At 50.6% G+C, this 19,220-nt stretch overlaps 1 protein-coding gene across 4 annotated transcripts in view; it reads right to left on the reverse strand.

The window, feature by feature from the left end:
• The window catches only part of CGNL1 (cingulin like 1), a 289,781-nt gene that overhangs the window by 227,468 nt on the left and 43,093 nt on the right, over window positions 1–19,220 (reverse strand). The window contains exon 1 of one of the 4 annotated variants that reach the window (XM_033919890.1): window positions 17,546–17,669. The exons of the other annotated variants lie outside the window; for them this stretch is intronic. The gene's annotated coding sequence lies outside the window, so the exon portion shown is untranslated. Of the gene's footprint in view, window positions 1–17,545; window positions 17,670–19,220 lie in introns of those variants that run through there. 4 annotated transcript variants of the gene reach the window in all.

The following is a 19,220-nucleotide window of genomic DNA, read 5'->3' on the forward strand; positions in this document are numbered from 1 at the left end:
TGAAAATGAGGACGGCCTAGCCTGGGGAGACGGGGTTCTCGACCGCCCCACCGAGGAGAGGGGGGAGGCCTCATGTGAATAATGAGGATCCCTAACCGATCCCGAATCCCAGGATCCCCTCTCGAGGGCCCTCGAAGGGGAAGGGGAAGTTATCCTCCTCGCAGAGCCCTTGGGTGAGGACCCAGGGGTTCGTGGGACACTCTCCCGTTTCCTCGGCGAGGCGGCCCGGGAAGATTTCCCATGAGGTGAGCGGAGGAGCCTCGGGTTGTCGAGGCGCAACTCCGACACCTGCAGCGCCTCGCCCCCGAACGACGAGGAGCGGTCGCGCCGAGGCGAGCCTCGGGGTCGCTTAGACTTCCTCGATCGACGCCCCGTCCGAGGTCGCGTCGAGGGCGAGGCGTGTCTGGAAGACCCGGAGGAAGAGGAGGAAAGACGGCGCACTCTGCGCAACTTTTCCTTGGGCCTTACACTCCGCTCAGGGGGTTCCCCCGAGGTCGAGGTCCGGGGCGGGGCCGAGGCCGAGGTGAACGGGGCCACCGTACCCGAGATCGAGGTCGCCGAGGTCGGGGCTCCCGAGGGAGCCGAGGCCGGGGCCTCCGAGACCGAAGGCGCCCCGGCCGAGGTCGAGGCCGCCGGAACCGCAGCACGCTGCAACACTTCCAGGGCTCCCGACAGCTCCGATGAGATTAGAGCTCGGAGGAGATCCTGGAAGGCCGGAATCCCCACGAAGGTGGGGAGTTCCGAGTCCGGGGCACACTCCCTGGAGGGCGACCTCGGTCTCGAGTATTCCCTCGGGGTGTGCGGAGTCGAGGTCCGATGCGGGGCCGGGGTCGACCCACCCGCCTTGGCCTGACTCGAGGATGGCTTCTTTGCTGAAGGGGATAGAACAGAGGACTTACCCGAAGCTTGCTTCACTGACGACGCCTTCGAGGAAGAGGGCCGAGGCGAGGCCGAGGCCCCCAAGGACGTCGAGGCCGAGGTCAAGGCCGGGGCCGAAGCCGAGGCCGACGTCGAGGCCTTAGGTGCGTCGACGGCGAACAATTCGGCCATTCTTGCCTTACGGCGACGGAGGGCCCTGTTTTGGAAGGTAGCACAGCGATCACACGAGTCTGTCGGATGTTCGGGCCCAAGACAGACAATGCACCACCGGTGAGGGTCGGTGATGGAAAGCAACCTTTCACACCGGCTGCACTTTTTGAATCCCGTAACAGGACGGGACATCCACGAAGAAAAAGAAGAAGGCCGGGAACGTACCGACGTCCCGCGGCCACGGATTCCGGGAGTCCCCGGAGTCCGAGGAAAAACGAAAGACTTTTTTTTTTTTTTTTTGAAAGGAATCGAAAAGAAAAACAGCACCGCGAACTAATTCGAAGGGAAAACAAACTAAACGCGGCAGCTAGAAGGCAAAAACACTGGAGCTCAGATCCACAGGGCTTTCTTGCTCCGCGGAAAAATTTGAACTGAGGACCACGAGGTGGGATGCGCCCTCTAGTGGGCGAGAAGGCACGCACATGCGTGGTGCAGTGTGCAAACTTGAAACTTCAATCAAGTTTGCTTGAAAAGCTGTCCGCGCCGGGGCTCCGTAGATGACGTCACCCACATGTGAGAATATCATGCCTGCTTGTCCTGGGATAATGGTTTACATGAATTTATTCAGGTACTCAATCATTTTTCCCCATCTGTTCCAGTGGGTTCACAATCTTTCTAATGTACCTAGGACAATGGGGAAATTAAGTGGCAGAAACGCAAAAAATTCTGGGATGTAGGAGGAGCCAGTACTTTTAGTAGACTAACCGCACAGGCATTTCCAGCAGAGCAGTGGACACCCTAGAGGGCACTTCAGTGAAGCCCCAGCTACACATCTCCCCATAACCCCCTTATATTGTATAGTAAGCCTTAAAAAACCCACCCACAACCCACTGTATCCAATTGTACACCACACCAATAGCTCTTACATTTGCAGGTGACACTTATATGTAAAATTAGGATGGGATTTGGAAGGTTCATATGTTTCACTACAAGGGTAGTGGGAAGAGTGGGGTATGGCCATCTCTATGGTTCAATACATCACCTACCTACCAGGCTACTTCAGGTATCTGCTTGCTGTTCTAATAGAACTGGCTATAGTATCTGAAGTTGTCATTCACTTTTTTTTTGGGGGGGAGGGGGGTAGAGGGGTTCATACTTGCATCACTCCAGTGGTCATCTGGTCAGTTTGGGCATATTTTTGGCCCTTATTTGTTAAAAAAAAAATAAAAAAAAGTCTATCCCCAAACATCCAAAATGTGCCCTGGATGTATTTTTAAATGTTTGATTATGGCAGAAAAATGCCCAAGTCATGAACTCACCCCAGTGCTGCCCACATTAGAGAATGACATGGGGACAAATTTTTCCCTGTCCCCGCGGGAACTCATTTTCTTGTCCCGTCGAGTTCTTTTCCTGTCCCTGCCCCATTCCTGCAAGCTCCGTCCTCATCTGCACAAGTCTCAAACACTTTAAAATCATAAGTGTTTGAGGCTTGTGTGGTTAAGGCAGAGCTAACAAGAATGGGACAGAGACAGACAAAATTTGCGGGGACAGGATGGGGTGGGGCGGGGAAATTGAGTTCCTCCATGGCGGTACTTGGAGAGACCCCCCAGGAAAGAGACTTGGGAGTACTAGTTGACAAGTCAATGAAGCCGTATGCGCAATGCACGGCAGCGGCAAAAAGAGCGAACAGAATGTTAGAAATGATTAAGAAAGGGATCACGAGGTCCAAGATGGCCTCGTTACAGACGTTCTGAGAGCGATGCTCCAGATACCTTACCTTTTTTTTCTTGATTCGGTGGCTTTGAGGCCCGATTTCCCCCTTAGGATGCCGAAGAGAAGGGGCAGGAGTGCGGCTGGTGCCTCGCAGCGCTCTGCCATGCCCTCCCTCAACAGAATCGATGAGCTGTTGCGGCAGATGCAGGGTGCAGCGTTGTCCATGTCAGAAAGCAGCCCGTTGGGAGCACCCAAACAGAGCAAGGCTGGGGTTGTCTCTCCTGGGCTTGTAACCACCCTAAGCCCCGAAGTGAAAGCCCCACCTCCGCGACCTCGGTCTACCAGTTCTCCAGGGGAAGAGGAAACCCCGGAGAAGGGGGAGGTACTTTCCTCAGAGGGAGCAAGACCAGCATTGGAGACTGTGAAAGCAGTGCTCTCTGAACAGGGAGCAGCTGCAGAAGAAACCGAGGTAGGACAAGCAGACGGAGGTGGATTCCAGCCAGAATCAGACCAGCCTTTCTTCTCAGGACGGTGAGCATTTCTACACCCAGCAAAGGTTTCCAATATGGGAGAAACCAGCACAAGTGACTTTAGACTCATTATTGGATCTGATTGCAAATTTTACTAAAACTATCAGTCCCAATTTCCAATATATAAAGGGGAAATTGATTCAACATACTAGAGAGCTGAAAGATTTGACAGCGGATGTGACTGTCTCAAAGGCTTCAATTCAATTCTGTTGCTACTTGTTCACGACATGACCACCCGATCTAAGTTCTCAAGATCACGGGTTCTCGGGTGGTCACGTCGTGAACAAGTAGCAACGGAAAGGGATAGTAGTCCTGAGGAAACCCCCTCTACGGGTGAAACATGTTGGCTTGCATATCCCTTGTCAACCACCATCCCGGTTAAAGCTAAGTATTGACTTAATAACTCTCCAGTAATATTTATTATTTTAAGTATAAGAGTAAATTAAAATAATCCATTCTAAGACGATATACTAGTTTTGCACTAATACCGACCCAGTGACGATCAGGTGCATAAAGCCAGGGGATATGATCTTTTGATTCCATGGTGGCATCTCTGAGGGCCGAGAAGAACTATTATTACTAAAAAATTCTTCATACAAGGTATTTAGGGTGGCTTAAAACACCACCTACAGCTATATTTGGTATTTATCTTGTAAAATCACCAGTCAAGCCTACCATCCAATTCTCTAACCAACATCACGCTTCTAGTACACACCCTTACAGCATATAAATCCATCTAGAAAATAGGTTTCATAAAATAATAAATTGAAAGGGTTTGGCGAGAAATACATCCATCTGCCCCTTTATGCCACTTTTTGGACATCTTTCTGTTTTGAAAATGAGCCTCTTAACCATCTTCAATTCAATGCTTTAAATTCTTGGGCATTTCTGAAATTCCCTTTTAATATCTTCAGCGTAAATTAATTGACCTAGAAACAATGTTCCCCAAAAGGAATGTCAATCTTGCACTTCTCTACAAGTCATTATTTTAGGTCCAAAACCTGTCAGTCCTCTTCACATTTTCTGTGCCTCAAGAACTGGTTCCAGGGGGGGCGGGCCAATATAGTGGCAATGTGAGGAGCTGCGAGAGACGCTTTGAAATCTTTTCCGAGCCTGCTTTTCCTAATAAAAAATAATACCTTTTCTTCGATGCCTCATACGAAGAGGAAAGGGGTGGTCAGGTTCACTTCCTCGCCGGCCCTGGCTTCCACCCCAGTGCAGCAGACTTTGGACCGTTTCTTTTCGGCCCTCCCGGTGGCTGCATATTCCAGAGTGGAGAGCCCGGCGCTGGGCGGCGATTTGAGGGAGTAGCTTGCCCTTTAGGGCACTGAAATATCCTTGTCTCCTCTAGGTTCCTTCATGCCTCCGTGTCCAGCGACCGCCGAGAAGCTGAGGCGAGAGACATGCTATCCCGGAAGTGGAGACGCGGGGTCTCACGGCAAAGGCACAACGTCTACGGTTGGACAGCTGATGGAAGCAAGCAAGAGAGGGGAGTTTCTATCCTCTCCGACAGAGGTTTCCATGAATAGCATCTGGCACTTGCTTCAAAGGATGGAGGGAAAAGCACAGTTACTTACCGTAACAGGTGTTATCCAGGGACAGCAGGCATATATTCTCACATGTGGGTGACGTCATCTACGGAGCCCCGGCGCGGACAGCTTTTCAAGCAAACTTGATTAAAGTTTCAAGTTTGCACACTGCACCACGCATGTGCGTGCCTTCTCGCCCACTAGAGGGCGCATCCCACCTCGTGGTCCTCAGTTCCATAACTAGCAAGGAAGCCATCCCCGGGGAGGCGGGCGGGTTGTGAGAATATATGCCTGCTGTCCCTGGATAACACCTGTTACGGTAAGTAACTGTGCTTTATCCCAGGACAAGCAGGCATGATATTCTCACATGTGGGTGACCTCCAAGCTAACCAAAAAAGGGCAGGTGGGAGGATGGCAATTTAGGAAAACAGATTTTGCAAAACTGACTGGCCAAACCGGCCGTCACTCCTGGATAAAGTGTCCAGGCAGTAATGAGAGGTGAATGTATGAACCGAAGACCAAGTGGCAGCCTTGCATATGTCCTCCATCGGAGTGGATCGGAGGAAAGCTATCGAAGCTGCCATCGCTCGGACCTTGTGCCCCGTGACTCGACCCGGGGGAGGAAGGCCGGCCTGAGCGTAGCAAAAGGAAATGCAAGCGGCCAACCAGTTAGACAGAGTGCGCTTGGAAACTGGATGCCCTAATCGTGGGATCGAAGGACAAAAACAATTGAGGAACCTTCCGATGAGGCCTGGTGCGTTGAAGATAAAATGCCAACGCCCTCTTACAGTCAAGCGTGTGAAGCGCCGTCTCGCCCGGATGGGAGTGGGGCTTCGGGAAGAACACAGGAAGGACAATGGACTGATTGAGGTGGAAGTCAGAAACAACTTTAGGTAAAAACTTAGGATGGGTGCGGAGGACCACCTTGTCGTGATGAAAGACAGTGAAAGGAGGGTCCGCAACCAAGGCTTGCAACTCCCCAATCCGCCTGGCGGAGGTGAGGGCAATCAGAAACACCGCCTTCCAAGTCAGAAATTTCAAGAGGGACTTGTTGAGTGGCTCAAAAGGGGGTTTCATCAGTTGAGCCAGAACTACATTCAAATTCCACACGACAGACGGAGGCTTAAGAGGGGGGCAAACCCTGAGTAACCCTTTCATGAAGCGTGTCACCAAGGGATGAAGTGACAGAGGGCGTCCCTCCAGAGGTTGGTGGAAAGCGGAAATCGCACTGAGATGAACCCGCACCGAAGTGGTTTTCAAGCCGGAGCGCGACAAATGAAATAAATATTCTAAAACCGAGGATACCGGAACTGATACCGGATCCAGGTGAAAAGACGAACACCAGGTGGAAAACCTGGTCCATTTCTGCGCATAGCAAAGCCTCGTCGAGATCTTGCGGGAGGCTTCCAACACCTCCTTCACCGATTGAGACAGGTCCGGAGGAGTCAGGGAACAAGAAACCAGGCTGTCAGGTGCAATGACTGCAGATTGGGATGTAACATGGATCCTTGACTCTGAGACAGCAGAGAAGGAGAGACAGGCAGGGGAAGAGGCTCTCTGGCACTGAGCTGGAGCAGCAGGGAGAACCAGTGCTGACGCGGCCATCGAGGTGCTATGAGAATCATCGTGGCCGTGGACGATTTTAGGTGTACCAACGTTCGCATGATCAGAGGGAACGGAGGGAATGCATACAGGAACCTCCCTTCCCAGTCGAGTAGGAAGGCATCCGCTTCCAGACGGTCCTGCGAGTACATCCGAGAACAATATAGTGGTAGTTTGTGTGTCTCCGGAGAGGCAAACAGATCCACCTGTGGCGTTCCCCAGCGAGCAAAAACCTCGCGTAGAACTGCTGAGTGTAGAGTCCACTCGTGCGGTTGCAGAAGTCGACTCAGTTTGTCCGCCAGGCAATTCCGTTCTCCTTGGATGTAGACCGCCCGGAGGAAGATGTTCCGGGAGGCCGCCCACTCCCAGAGGCGAAGAGCTTCGGAGCAGAGGGGCCATGACCCCGTTCCTCCCTGCTTGTTCACATAATACATTGCCACCTGATTGTCCGTGCGGACGAGGACCACCTGGTCCTGCAATATGTGAACGAAGGCTCGAAGTGCTAGGAAGATGGCTCGCAGCTCTAGCACGTTGATGTGACACTGACGGTCTTCTGTCGACCACAGGCCCTGCGTGCGAAGACCGTCGAGATGGGCTCCCCACGCGTACTCCGAGGAGTCCGTGGTCAGGACCTTGCGAAAGGGCGGAGTGCGAAACAATAGCCCCATGGACAGATTTGAAGAGGCTGTCCACCAACGCAGCGATTTCCGCAAGGGCGGAGTTACCGAAATGAGGCGAGACACCGGGTCGCACTCCTGACGCCACTGGGACGCGAGGGTCCACTGAGGGATCCTCAGATGTAGCCTCGCAAACGGTGTGACATGTACCGTCGAGGCCATATGGCCCAGCAGCATCATCATGCGCTTGGCCGACACCTTTGACAGTTGAGAGACCTGGTGGCTCATCCGTACCAGGGCTTCCAACCGCTGGGTCGGCAGGTAGGAGCGTAGGCGCACCGTGTCCAGCACCGCACCTATGAATTGAAGAGACTGCGACGGCCTCAACTGAGACTTTGGAAAGTTTATCTCGAACCCGAGAGTTTGCAGGAAGGCAATAGACTGTCGGGTCGCTGAGATAACCCCCTCCCTGGTCGGGGCTTTGATGAGCCAATCGTCCAGGTAAGGGAACACGTGAAGTCCACGCGACCTGAGGGCTGCTGCAACCACCACCATGCACTTCGTGAATACTCGTGGGGACGCGGCCAGGCCGAAGGGCAGTACCCTGTACTGGAGGTGGAGGTCCCCCACCTGGAATCGTAAGAATCTTCGACAGGCGGGGTGCACCGGAACATGGGTGTATGCTTCCTTCAGGTCGAGGGAGCACATCCAGTCCCCTTCCTCCAAGAGGGGATACAGAACCGGGAGAGACAGCATTCGAAACTTCTCCCGGGCCAGGAATTTGTTGAGCTTCCTGAGGTCCAGTATGGGGCGCAGGTCCCCGGTCTTTTTTGGGACCAAGAAGTAGCGGGAGTAAAACCCCGTGCCCCACTGGTCCTTGGGGACCGGCTCGACCGCCCGAAGCTTCAAGAGGGCTTTGGCTTCGGTTATAAGGGTCGGTAGCTGCGAACGGTTGCAGGGGACTAAACTTGGGGGACTGTCCGGCGGCGAGGACACAAAGTTGAGCGAGTAGCCCTCGGAGACGATCCGGAGCACCCAAGCGTCTGAGGTAATCCCGGTCCATGCCTCCCGGAAGGACCGAAGACGGCCCCCGATAGGAAGGGGTTCTTGTGAAAGTGCGGAGGGGAACCCGCCCCGTCCGCTCAGCCCGTCAAAAGGAAGGCGCTGGCTTAGAAGGGCCCTGCGCCGGGGCTTGGGGTTGTCCCCCTCTGCCTCGCTGAGACGGACGTCTCGGAGGCGGTCTCGAGAAAGCCGGGGTCGACTTCTGAGGGTATCGGCGCGGCGGAGGCCGAAAGGGTTTCTGCGGCGGGGGCCTAGGTTTGGGGCGGACCAGGGATGCTAGAGAGCGCTCCTGTTCCGACAAGCGCTTGGTCGCCGCGTCCAATGACTCGTCGAATAACTCGGACCCCACACAAGGCAAGTCTGCCAGGCGTTCCTGCAGGTTTGGGTCCATGTCGAGGGTGCGAAGCCAGGCCAAGCGGCGCATGGCCACCGCGAGGGCCGACACCCTCGAAACCAGCTCAAAGGCGTCGTACACTGCATGGAATAGGTACAACCGCAATTGAGACAGGTTGGACATAAACTTGTCGAATCCTGCTCTTTGGGAGTCCGGTAACGAGTTTCGATATTGAGGAAGGTCCTTCACCATACCACGCAAAAAGGAGGAAAAGGTGAAGGCGTAATTTAGAACCCTGGTGGCCATCAGGGAATTTGAATAGAGGCGACGGCCAAACTTGTCCAGGGTCCGCCCCTCCCTGCCTGGTGGAACCGCCGCAGAAACCCGTGAGGGCTGTGATTTTTTAAGAGCAGACTCCACCAGAAGGGACTGGTGTGAGAGCTGCGCCTTATCGAACCCTTTAGGGGGAATCGTCCTATACTTCGATTCCATTTTTGAAGGCACAGACGTGACTGTAAGAGGGTTTGACAAGTTCTTCAGCCAGGTTTGCAGAAGGACACTGTTGAGAGGGAGTCTAGGCACCTCCCTAGGAAGAGTGGGGAGGTCCTGTTCCTCCAAAAATTCTTTGGAATACCGAGAGCCTACCATCAGGTCAATCCCCAGGGCTTGGGCCATGTCCTGAACGAAGGATGAAAATGAGGACGGCCTAGCCTGGGGAGAGGGGGTTCTCGACCGCCCCACCGAGGAGAGGGGGGAGGCCTCATGGGAATAATGAGGGTCCCTAACCGATCCCGAATCCCAGGATCCCCTCTCGAGGGCCCTCGAGGGGGAAGGGGAAGTTATCCTCCTCGCAGAACCCTTGGGTGAGGACCCTGGGGTTCGTGGGACACTCTCCCGTTTCCTCGGCGAGGCGGCCCGGGAAGACTTCCCATGGGGTGAGCGGAGGAGCCTCGGGTTGTCGAGGCGCAGCTCCGACACCTGCAGCGCCTCGCCCCCGAACGACGAGGAACGGTCGCGCCGAGGCGAGCCTCGGGGCCGCTTGGACTTCCTCGATCGACGCCCCGTCCGAGGTCGCGTCGAGGGCGAGGCGTGTCTGGAAGACCCGGAGGAAGAGGAGGAAAGGCGGCGCACTCTGCGCAACTTTTCTTTGGGCCTTACACTGCGCTCAGGGGGTTCCCCCGAGGTCGAGGTCCGGGGCGGGGCCGAGACCGAGGTGAACGGGGCCACAGTACCCGAGACCGAGGTCGCCGAGGCCGGGGCTCCCGAGGGAGCCGAGGCCGGGGCCTCCGAGACCGAAGGCGCCCAGGCCGAGGTCGAGGCCGCCGGAACCGCAGCACGCTGCAACACTTCCAGGGCTCCCGACAGCTCCGATGAGATCAGAGCTCGGAGGAGATCCTGGAAGGCCGGAATCCCCACGAAGGTGGGGAGTTCCGAGTCCGGGGCACACTCCCTGGAGGGCGACCTCGGTCTCGAGTATTCCCTCGGGGTGTGCGGAGTCGAGGTCCGATGCGGGGCCGGGGTCGACCCACCCGCCTTGGCCTGACTCGAGGATGGCTTCTTTGCTGAAGGGGATGGAACAGAGGACTTACCCGAAGCTTGCTTCACTGACGACGCCTTCGAGGAAGAGGGCCGAGGCGAGGCCGAGGCCCCCGAGGACGCTGGGGCCGAAGCCGAGGCCGACGTCGAGGCCTTAGGCGGCGCGTCGACGGCGAACAATTCGGCCATTCTTGGAAGGTAGCACAGCGATCACACGAGTCTGTCGGATGTTCGGGCCCAAGACAGACAATGCACCACCGGTGAGGGTCAGTGATGGAAAGCAACCTCTCACACCGGCTGCACTTTTTGAATCCCGTAACAGGACGGGACATCCACGAAGAAAAAGAAGAAGGCCGGGAACGTACCGACGTCCCGCGGCCACGGCTTCCGGGAGCCCCCGGAGGCCGACGAAAAACGAAAGACTTTTTTTTTTTTTTTTTTGAAAAGAAACGAAAGGAAAACAGCACCGCGAACTAATTCGAAGGGAAAAACAAACTAAACGCGGCAGCTAGAAGGCAAAAACACTGGAGCTCAGATCCACAGGGCTTTCTTTCTCCGCGGAAAAATTTGAACTGAGGACCACGAGGTGGGATGCGCCCTCTAGTGGGCGAGAAGGCACGCACATGCGTGGTGCAGTGTGCAAACTTGAAACTTTAATCAAGTTTGCTTGAAAAGCTGTCCGCGCCGGGGCTCCGTAGATGACGTCACCCACATGTGAGAATATCATGCCTGCTTGTCCTGGGATAAAATGGAAAAATCAACTGAAGAGGTAACTAAAATAACTGAGAAACTGGATTTACTAACTAGAACAGTTGAAGCAATGAGATTAGAATTTAGAGTCCAAGCTAAGCAGATGCAGGAGGAAATACAACATTTACAACAGTTTAAGGTGGCTTCAATCAAAGACAGTTCCTCTATTCATAAGAAATTAGAGCAATTTGAAAATTTTAATAGACGTTTGAACCTCTGTATCTTAAATTTTCCACAAATTTCGGGTGTGTTGCCTCTTGACTTATTGAAAAGATATTTGATTGAAAATTTAGAAGTTTCTTCAAATTGTATTCCTCCAATTAATAAAATTTATTATTTACCAAATAAGAAGATGCCTGGAAGAGAAGAAGGTGAAAATGAGATTGAAAGAGAGAAGAGAGGGAAGAAAAATGTGATAGATTTTGCAAATGTGACTGCTCTTCTTGAACAAACAATAACAGCTGACACTAATATAGTAACGCTCTTAGTATCATTTGTTTTTGAGCAAGATGTAAATATGATTACGAAATTGTTCTTTAAAAACTCTCAAAAACTATTTGGGGAACAGAAAATATGGATATATCCTGATGTCGCTAAGATTACTCAAGAACGGAGGAAAGAATTTCTTTCTATGCGTCAAGAGACTATTAATTTGGGAGCAACGTTTCTTTTAGCATACCCCTGCAAATGCTTGGTTAGGTATTTAGGAGTTAAATATACATTTTTCTCTCCAAATCATCTGAAGGAATTCTTAGATGTTAAGAAGATCATCAAGGATTGAGGGATAATGGAAGTAGCGGGCGCTTAGATACATTAAGCCTATTTGTATAACTAAATGCCTCTTTAATTTTCTCTCACTATTTTTTTACTGCTTGATCACCCACCATTATGGTGGTCTAAGAAGGGGATAAAGTGTATGATTGTAAAAATGAAGTAGTATAATTTTTGGTTTATTTTTCCTCCCTGTGTTTAATGGAACAAAATATATTCTTGTAAATTTTGATGCATAATTAGAAAGAAATAATAATAAAAAAAAGAACTGGTTCCAAGCACTCCACAAGCTAAGAACAATAGCCATACTGTGTCAAATCAATTCCTACTAGTGTTTAAGCCTAGTAAGTCTAGACCAGTATCCTTTTCACAGTGGTTAATCCAGGTCTCAAGTACCTGGCAGAAACCCCAGATAGCAGCAACATTCCAAGCTACCAATTCCAGGGTCAGCAGTGGCTTCTCCCATGTCCATCTTAATAGCAGACTATGGACTTTTCCTCCAGGAACTTCTCCAAACCTTTTTTTAAAACCAGCTTCATTAACAGCAGAAAGGGCGGATCCCTGTGGAACACCAGTCTGTACCATTGTGCGACAAGATAGCTTCCCATTAACTATCACTTCCTGCTGCCGAAGGCATAGAAATGACAAAAACCACTTCATAACCACCCCTCCAAAACCTCAATTTTCCAGTCTAATGTGTCAAAGGCGGCCAAAACATCATGAAAAACTCCTAGGTATTCTCTCCCACCGTTCAAACCACTTCACAATTCATCCAGCATCGAAACCAACAAAGACTCGGTGCTGTGATGCCTGAGGAATGCATACTGATGATCATCCAGGATATTATTTTCTTGTAGATATCGATCAAGCTGTAAATAGACCAGTTTCTCAAGAATTTTCATAAGCAACAGCAGTGAGGCCACTGATCGAAAGCTACTAATCTCCCCCACTCCTAACTTCCGATCTTTAATTATTGGTTTAATTGTTACAATTTTTAACACCTCAGGTACCTTGCCTTCTTCCAGTATTAAATTCATCATTGATGTAATTCCCGGTATGATTTTACAACCAAATTTTTTCAATATACCTGGGGAGCAAATATCTCCTGTTGCAGCAGTTGATTTACAGGTATACAGTATCTCACTCACAGCCGACTCATCAACCTTCTCAAATAAGTTCCAAGTCCCTTTTACACCCAGATCTATACTTCTTCCACTGGATTCATCAAAGGTTGAGTTAATTATAAAAACCATCCCAAATGTAAAGCAGAGAATGGACATAGCAGGTTCTCTAAAGCCTCATTACTACTTAGCTATTTAACTAACTGAAATAATTCACAAGGCTTACTCTAACACCCCATTTGCTTTGTTCTGATAAAAACTTTATTGTGCTGCCTGAACCATATTCCTGTATTCAGTAAGATGTACCATATAATTCTCTTTGAGGTCATCTGTCCTCCATTTATGCCAGTCACACTCAATCTTTCTCAACTGCCTACAATTTTCCATGAGTTCGCTAGACATCCATTTCTTTCTTATATCCACTTGTTTCATAACTACCGTATTTTCGCGGATATAACGCGCACCATTGTAAAACGCGCACAGGGGTATAGCGCGCAGAAATCACGATGATATGTACAAAAACTTTTCTATACCGCGCTCAGGCATATAACGCGCATGCTGCCCGACTCTCCTCTGGCCACCCCGACTCTCCTTTCGCCCTCCCCGACTCTCCTCTGGTTGCCCCGACTCACCGTTCACCCGCCCTGACTTTCGGTGCACTGCCCCGCCTCTCCGTGCCTGTCCCCCTTGAAGTCCTGTCCCCCCTTGAAGGTCTGCCTGTCCCCCCTTGAAGGTCTGCCTGTCCCCCCTTGAAGTCCTGTACCCCTTGAAGGTCTGCCTGTCCCCCTTGAAGATCTGCCTGTCCCCCCTTGAAGTCCTGTCCCCATCCTGAAAGCCTGATGCCCCCCCTCGACGTCCGATTCTTCTCCCCCCTCGGCAGGACCACTCGCACCCCCACCCCGAAGGACCGCCGACTCCCCGACAATATTGGGCCAGGAGGGAGCCCAAATCCTCCTGGCCACGGCGACCCCCTAACCCCACCCCGCACTACATTACGGGCAGGAGGGATCCCAGGCCCTCCTGCCCTCGACGCAAACCCCCTCCCCCCAACGACCGCCCCCCCCCAAGAACCTCCGCCCGTCCCCCAGCCGACCCGCGACCCCCCTGGCCGACCCCCACGACACCCCCACCCGCCTTCCCCGTACTTTGTGTAGTTGGGCCAGAAGGGAGCCCAAACCCTCCTGGCCACGGCGACCCCCTAACCCCACCCCGCACTACATTACGGGCAGGAGGGATCCCAGGCCCTCCTGCCCTCGACGCAAACCCCCCTCCCTCCAACGACCGCCCCCCCCCAAGAACCTCCGACCGACCCGCGACCCCCCTGGCCGACCCCCCCACCCCCCTTCCCCGTACCTTTGGAAGTTGGCCGGACAGACGGGAGCCAAACCCGCCTGTCCGGCAGGCAGCCAACGAAGGAATGAGGCCGGATTGGCCCATCCGTCCTAAAGCTCCGCCTACTGGTGGGGCCTAAGGCGCGTGGGCCAATCAGAATAGGCCCTGGAGCCTTAGGTCCCACCTGGGGGCGCGGCCTGAGACACATGGTCGGGTTTGGCCCATGTGCCTCAGGCCGCGCCCCCAGGTGGGACCTAAGGCTCCAGGGCCTATTCTGATTGGCCCACGCGCCTTAGGCCCCACCAGTAGGCGGAGCTTTAGGACGGATGGGCCAATCCGGCCTCATTCCTTCGTTGGCTGCCTGCCGGACAGGCGGGTTTGGCTCCCGTCTGTCCGGCCAACTTCCAAAGGTACGGGGAAGGGGGGTGGGGGGGTCGGACAGGGGGGTCGCGGGTCGGTCGGAGGTTCTTGGGGGGGGACGGTCGTTGGAGGGAGGGGGGTTTGCGTCGAGGGCAGGAGGGCCTGGGATCCCTCCTGCCCGTAATGTAGTGCGGGGTGGGGTTAGGGGGTCGCCGTGGCCAGGAGGGTTTGGGCTCCCTTCTGGCCCAACTACACAAAGTACGGGGAAGGCGGGTGGGGGTGTCGTGGGGGTCGGCCAGGGGGGTCGCGGGTCGGCTGAGGGACGGGCGGAGGTTCTTGGGGGGGGGCGGTCGTTGGGGGGAGGGGGTTTGCGTCGAGGGCAGGAGGGCCTGGGATCCCTCCTGCCCGTAATGTAGTGCGGGGTGGGGTTAGGGGGTCGCCGTGGCCAGGAGGGTTTGGGCTCCCTCCTGGCCCGATATTGTTGGGGAGTCGGCGGTCCTTCGGGGTGAGGGTGCGAGTGGTCCTGCCGGGGGGGGGGGGGTGTATCGGACGTCGGGGAGTCGGCCGGGCAAGAGGGCTTGGGCTCCCTCTTGCTCCGATCGTGGGTGCGGGTGGGAGCGCGTGCGAGCGGTCGTTCGGGGTGGGGGTGCGAGCGGTCCTGCTGGGGGGGTGAATCGGGCGTCGGGCGGGGTGGGAACTATGTTTAAAAACTTTTGTATACCGCGCTCAGCCATATAACGCGCGAGGGGTATGCGCGGTACGTAAAATCACGTATAACGCGCGCGTTATATCCGCGAAAATACGGTAATTCTCGCACTGGGGCTACCTTATCTAGTGCAGTTTGAAGTGATGATTGCCACTCTTGTATCGCAACATTAGGATCACTCCTATCTATTCTATCTAGATGCATTCTCCATTCTTCCCATAGGGAAGCTTCATCAAATTTTGGTCTCACCCTCCTCACCTCTTTTTTGGTTTTTACACATCTGTCCACTCTTTCCCTCAATGCCACTATTACCGATATTAACGCATGGTCTGTCCAAGGCTTAAATTCGATCTGCAATTCAGTCACATCCAAATGCTCTACTGATGCGAACACCAGATCTAGTATATTACCTGCCATATGAGTTGGAGTATCCACCCATTGTTTAAGACCTAGTGCATCCATTGCTTTAAAAAGCACATTCCTCCACTGACCTTGTAAGTGTTGGGGCATATTGAATTTACCAAATATGACTATTCAGGTGAGATCCAATCGCAACCCCAGCAGTAAATTCCAAAAAGCTAAAACTATCCTGAGCCATTACACCAAGTGGGCTCTAAACAAGACAGAATGCAAAGTACACATTCTTCATTATTAAGATATCCATGGTGTCAACTATTTCTTGGAAAACTATTTCTTGGAAAACTATATGAGGGCATGTTGGTAATATAAAACTACCCCCCCCCCCCCCCACACACACACACCTTTTTGATATCCTCAACATACCCAATTCCAATCATACTGAAGCAGACAATTAATTTGCAACAACCACATCAGAATCCTCCAGCCATGATTCCGTCACTCCCAACTCATACTGCTCCATCAAATCATGCACTAGCGATGTTTTAGACTTTAGCGACCTAACATTCAAAAGCCCCACCCTTAGTATATCATTCCCTCTGCACCTGTCCAAAGTAACCTGAAGCAGAATCTGAGTGCCCTCTACACTAGCTTTTAGGATATGTTGATATTTAGTTGAATTCATTCTTCCATCCACATATTTCCTGTGCCATACAATCCCAAGGCACGACAGACTCACTCCTTCCCATTCCTAGCTGTTAGTCAGGTGTTCTCCCTTTTCCTTTCAAAATTATCTTGCGTGGATTTGGCTGAACAAATCGATTTTGATTTCATCAGTCCAATGCACTTTGCTCCAAAACATTTCAGGCTTTATCAATGTTTTCTTTTGCATACTTTGACAAGGAATTTTGTGATTAGGTCCAACAACTCCCCCATACAAGATCACTGTTGTACTTTGCTTGGAACAAGTTTTTCAGATACAGAAAATGCAAAGAGGGGTGCTGGTTGGTAAAATAGGTCAGAAATCAGATGGCAGATTTCTGAATCTAAAATAAATGACTTGTATAGAACTGCAAGTTGAAATTGCTTTGGGGAACATTTTTTCCAGGTCAAAACTATTGATGCAATTACTTTACAATGAAGATATTAAAAGTGAACTTCAGAAATAATTTAATGCATTTGAAACACAGATGATTGAAAATTCACATTCATCATAGGTTAGAAGGGGACTTACTATACTGAAAGGACAGAATGCAAAAGATTTTCCCGTTAAACTAATTTTTCATCAGTACCATTTTTGTATTGGTTATGCAGTAGCTTGTCTTTCCAATTGTTGAACTTGCATTAAATTTCTTGTTTGTGTAGCCGTGGTCTTGCTTGCCTACGCAGACCGTGGGTGCTGGGCAGCTCATTGGGTCGGAGACCCGTGACCAAGGCTCGCACAAAAAGAAGCAGGAGATTTATTTGTAACAGTCTTTACAGTCTATTGAGCTGGGCATGACATACTTCGGTGATCCGAACGGATTACAATCCCGGAAAGGAGGGGAGGGAGTCAGTCACCATACTCAGTCCTCACTCTATTCTCTTATCAAAGGAATCAAACCAAGACCAGTGCTTCGATTCTTTTTTGACCAAAGCAAGTAAGTCGGGATGCTGTGGAATAAGATTGAAGGGGGAACTCTTTCTTGAGAAAGCTGTAGGGCGAAACATGTCAAACTGACAGGTCCTCCAACTTGCAAGGAGAAGTAATATAATGCTTATGCAGAATCAAAGTATTACAAAAGCTAAGTAACAAAATTTTTTAGTTTTTTGAGATAGTAAAGTTGATATTTAATTTGAAAATAAAAATTACATAAAAAGAGCACAATTATGCCAAGAGACAAATATGCCAATCAAGTGATTCAGCCATAAAAAAACAATTGGCTGGTGGGAGGCACATTCTAAAGACTTTGCTAAGACATATATTTAAGTTTCTTATATAATTTGTGCAATTTCTTATATAATAGATGCTGTTTCTACATTTGTGGATTATTTTTTACATAGACAGCGTAAAAACAATAGGTCAAAATTAACCACTGTTTTAGTGATCAATATTACCAGGTACTATACTAACCTCACTGTGGCAGGCATAAGGGAAGGCCAGGACCTGGTCAAACACTTTGGAATTTAAAAAGTTACTCAAGAAAAGGGCTTTACCTGCCCAGGCAGATTTTACTTTCATGTCTCAGGTGTTCTTCATAAAGTCCTGTACAACTGGTGCGATGTGCCATCAACTGATTTTTCAAAGTCAACCAAGCAGCCATCACAATTACTGTGATGTCACAATGACCAAACAATCTCTGAGGAGGTTACAAGCAGCTGAATAAAGGCAATCTAATGCAAGATAGCAAGAACAAATACACAAAATTAGATGCATGAAGACCAGGCATGTAGCTCAAAAGGAGTTATTTTGAGGGTTTACAATCTAAATTTGTAGCTGAGGCAATGCAGGATCAAATGGCTTGCGCCAAGGTCACAAGACGCATTAGTGAGATTTGAGACCTGGCCTTTCCTGCTTCTTAGCCCACTGTTTTTCCATTGTTAACAGAACAGCTGTTTAACCAAGGTCGTCAACCTGATTGACCTTATCTGTCTAGCAACTAAAAGGTCGGTTTTCCACTCCACAATTAGGGTAATTTTCTAAAGTCTAAGCGTTGCAGCAAACATTCAGGGCAAACAAATACTATACTTTAACCTTCAACATCAACAATGGCATTTTTTAATTTAACAAAGACGCATGAACATTTCACCATCACTAGTTTCCTTCTTTGGTACAGAGATCTGCTTGTATGTTATGGCATTTATCATGAGAATTATTGTGCAATACGGACATGATTTAAAGTCAGATTCTTGTTTTCTTTTAGAAATCTAGAAAAGTAATGGAATGTACTGAGACCACAGTCATTAAGCAATGGCATAGCAGCTTTATGAGAAGCTTGATAACATTACATTATTTTCATATAATGTTTCAAAATGTTGTGTGATCGTGGCACCGAGGTACCCCCCCTCTTCAAACCCAGCATGTACCCAAAAAGAGGGAGAAAAAGCCTCAGGCTAATGGAGCAGTATAGAATCAAAAGGTACAAATCAAAACTGCTTTTGATGCTTTCACTGGCCAAAAAAACCTCCCACACAGAACAGCTCAGGTGAGGGAGTTTTTTTTGCCAGTGAAAGTATCAAAGGCAGTTTTGATTTGTACCTTTTGGTTCTATACTGCTACATTAGTCTGAGGCTTTTTCTCCCTCTTTTTGGGTACATGCTGGGTTTGAAGAGGGGGGTACCTCGGTGCCACGATCACACAACATTTTGAATCATTATATGAACATATTACAGTACATGTTGTGCGTTCTCGTATAATTTGTTAAAACATTATTACATTTTGACCTATTTCTTATAGATCAGCCCCCTCTTGGAATACTGCGTCCAACACTGGTCGCTGTAAATGAAAATGGACATAGTAATACTCGAAAGGGTCCAGAGAAGAGCGACAAAAATGGTTAAGGGACTGGAGGAACTGCCGTACAATGAGAGGCTAGCGAAAATGGACCTCTTCTCCCTTGAAAAGAGGAGACTGAGAGGGGACATGATCGAAACATTCAAGATATTGAAGGGAATTGACTTGGTAGAGAAAGAGATTGTTCACCCTCTCCAAAGTGAAGAAAACGAGAGGGCACTCTCTAAAGTTGAAAGGGGATAGATTCCGTACAAATGTAAGGAAGTTCTTCTTCACCCAGAGAGTGGTAGAGATCTGGAACGCTCTTCCAGAGGCTGTTATAGGGGAAAACACCCTCCAGGGATTCAAGAAAAGGTTAGATAAGTTCTTACTGGACCA

This window comes from Geotrypetes seraphini, chromosome 14 (genome assembly GCF_902459505.1).
Source record: "Geotrypetes seraphini chromosome 14, aGeoSer1.1, whole genome shotgun sequence".
In the NCBI taxonomy this organism is placed as follows: Eukaryota; Metazoa; Chordata; class Amphibia; order Gymnophiona; family Dermophiidae; genus Geotrypetes; species Geotrypetes seraphini.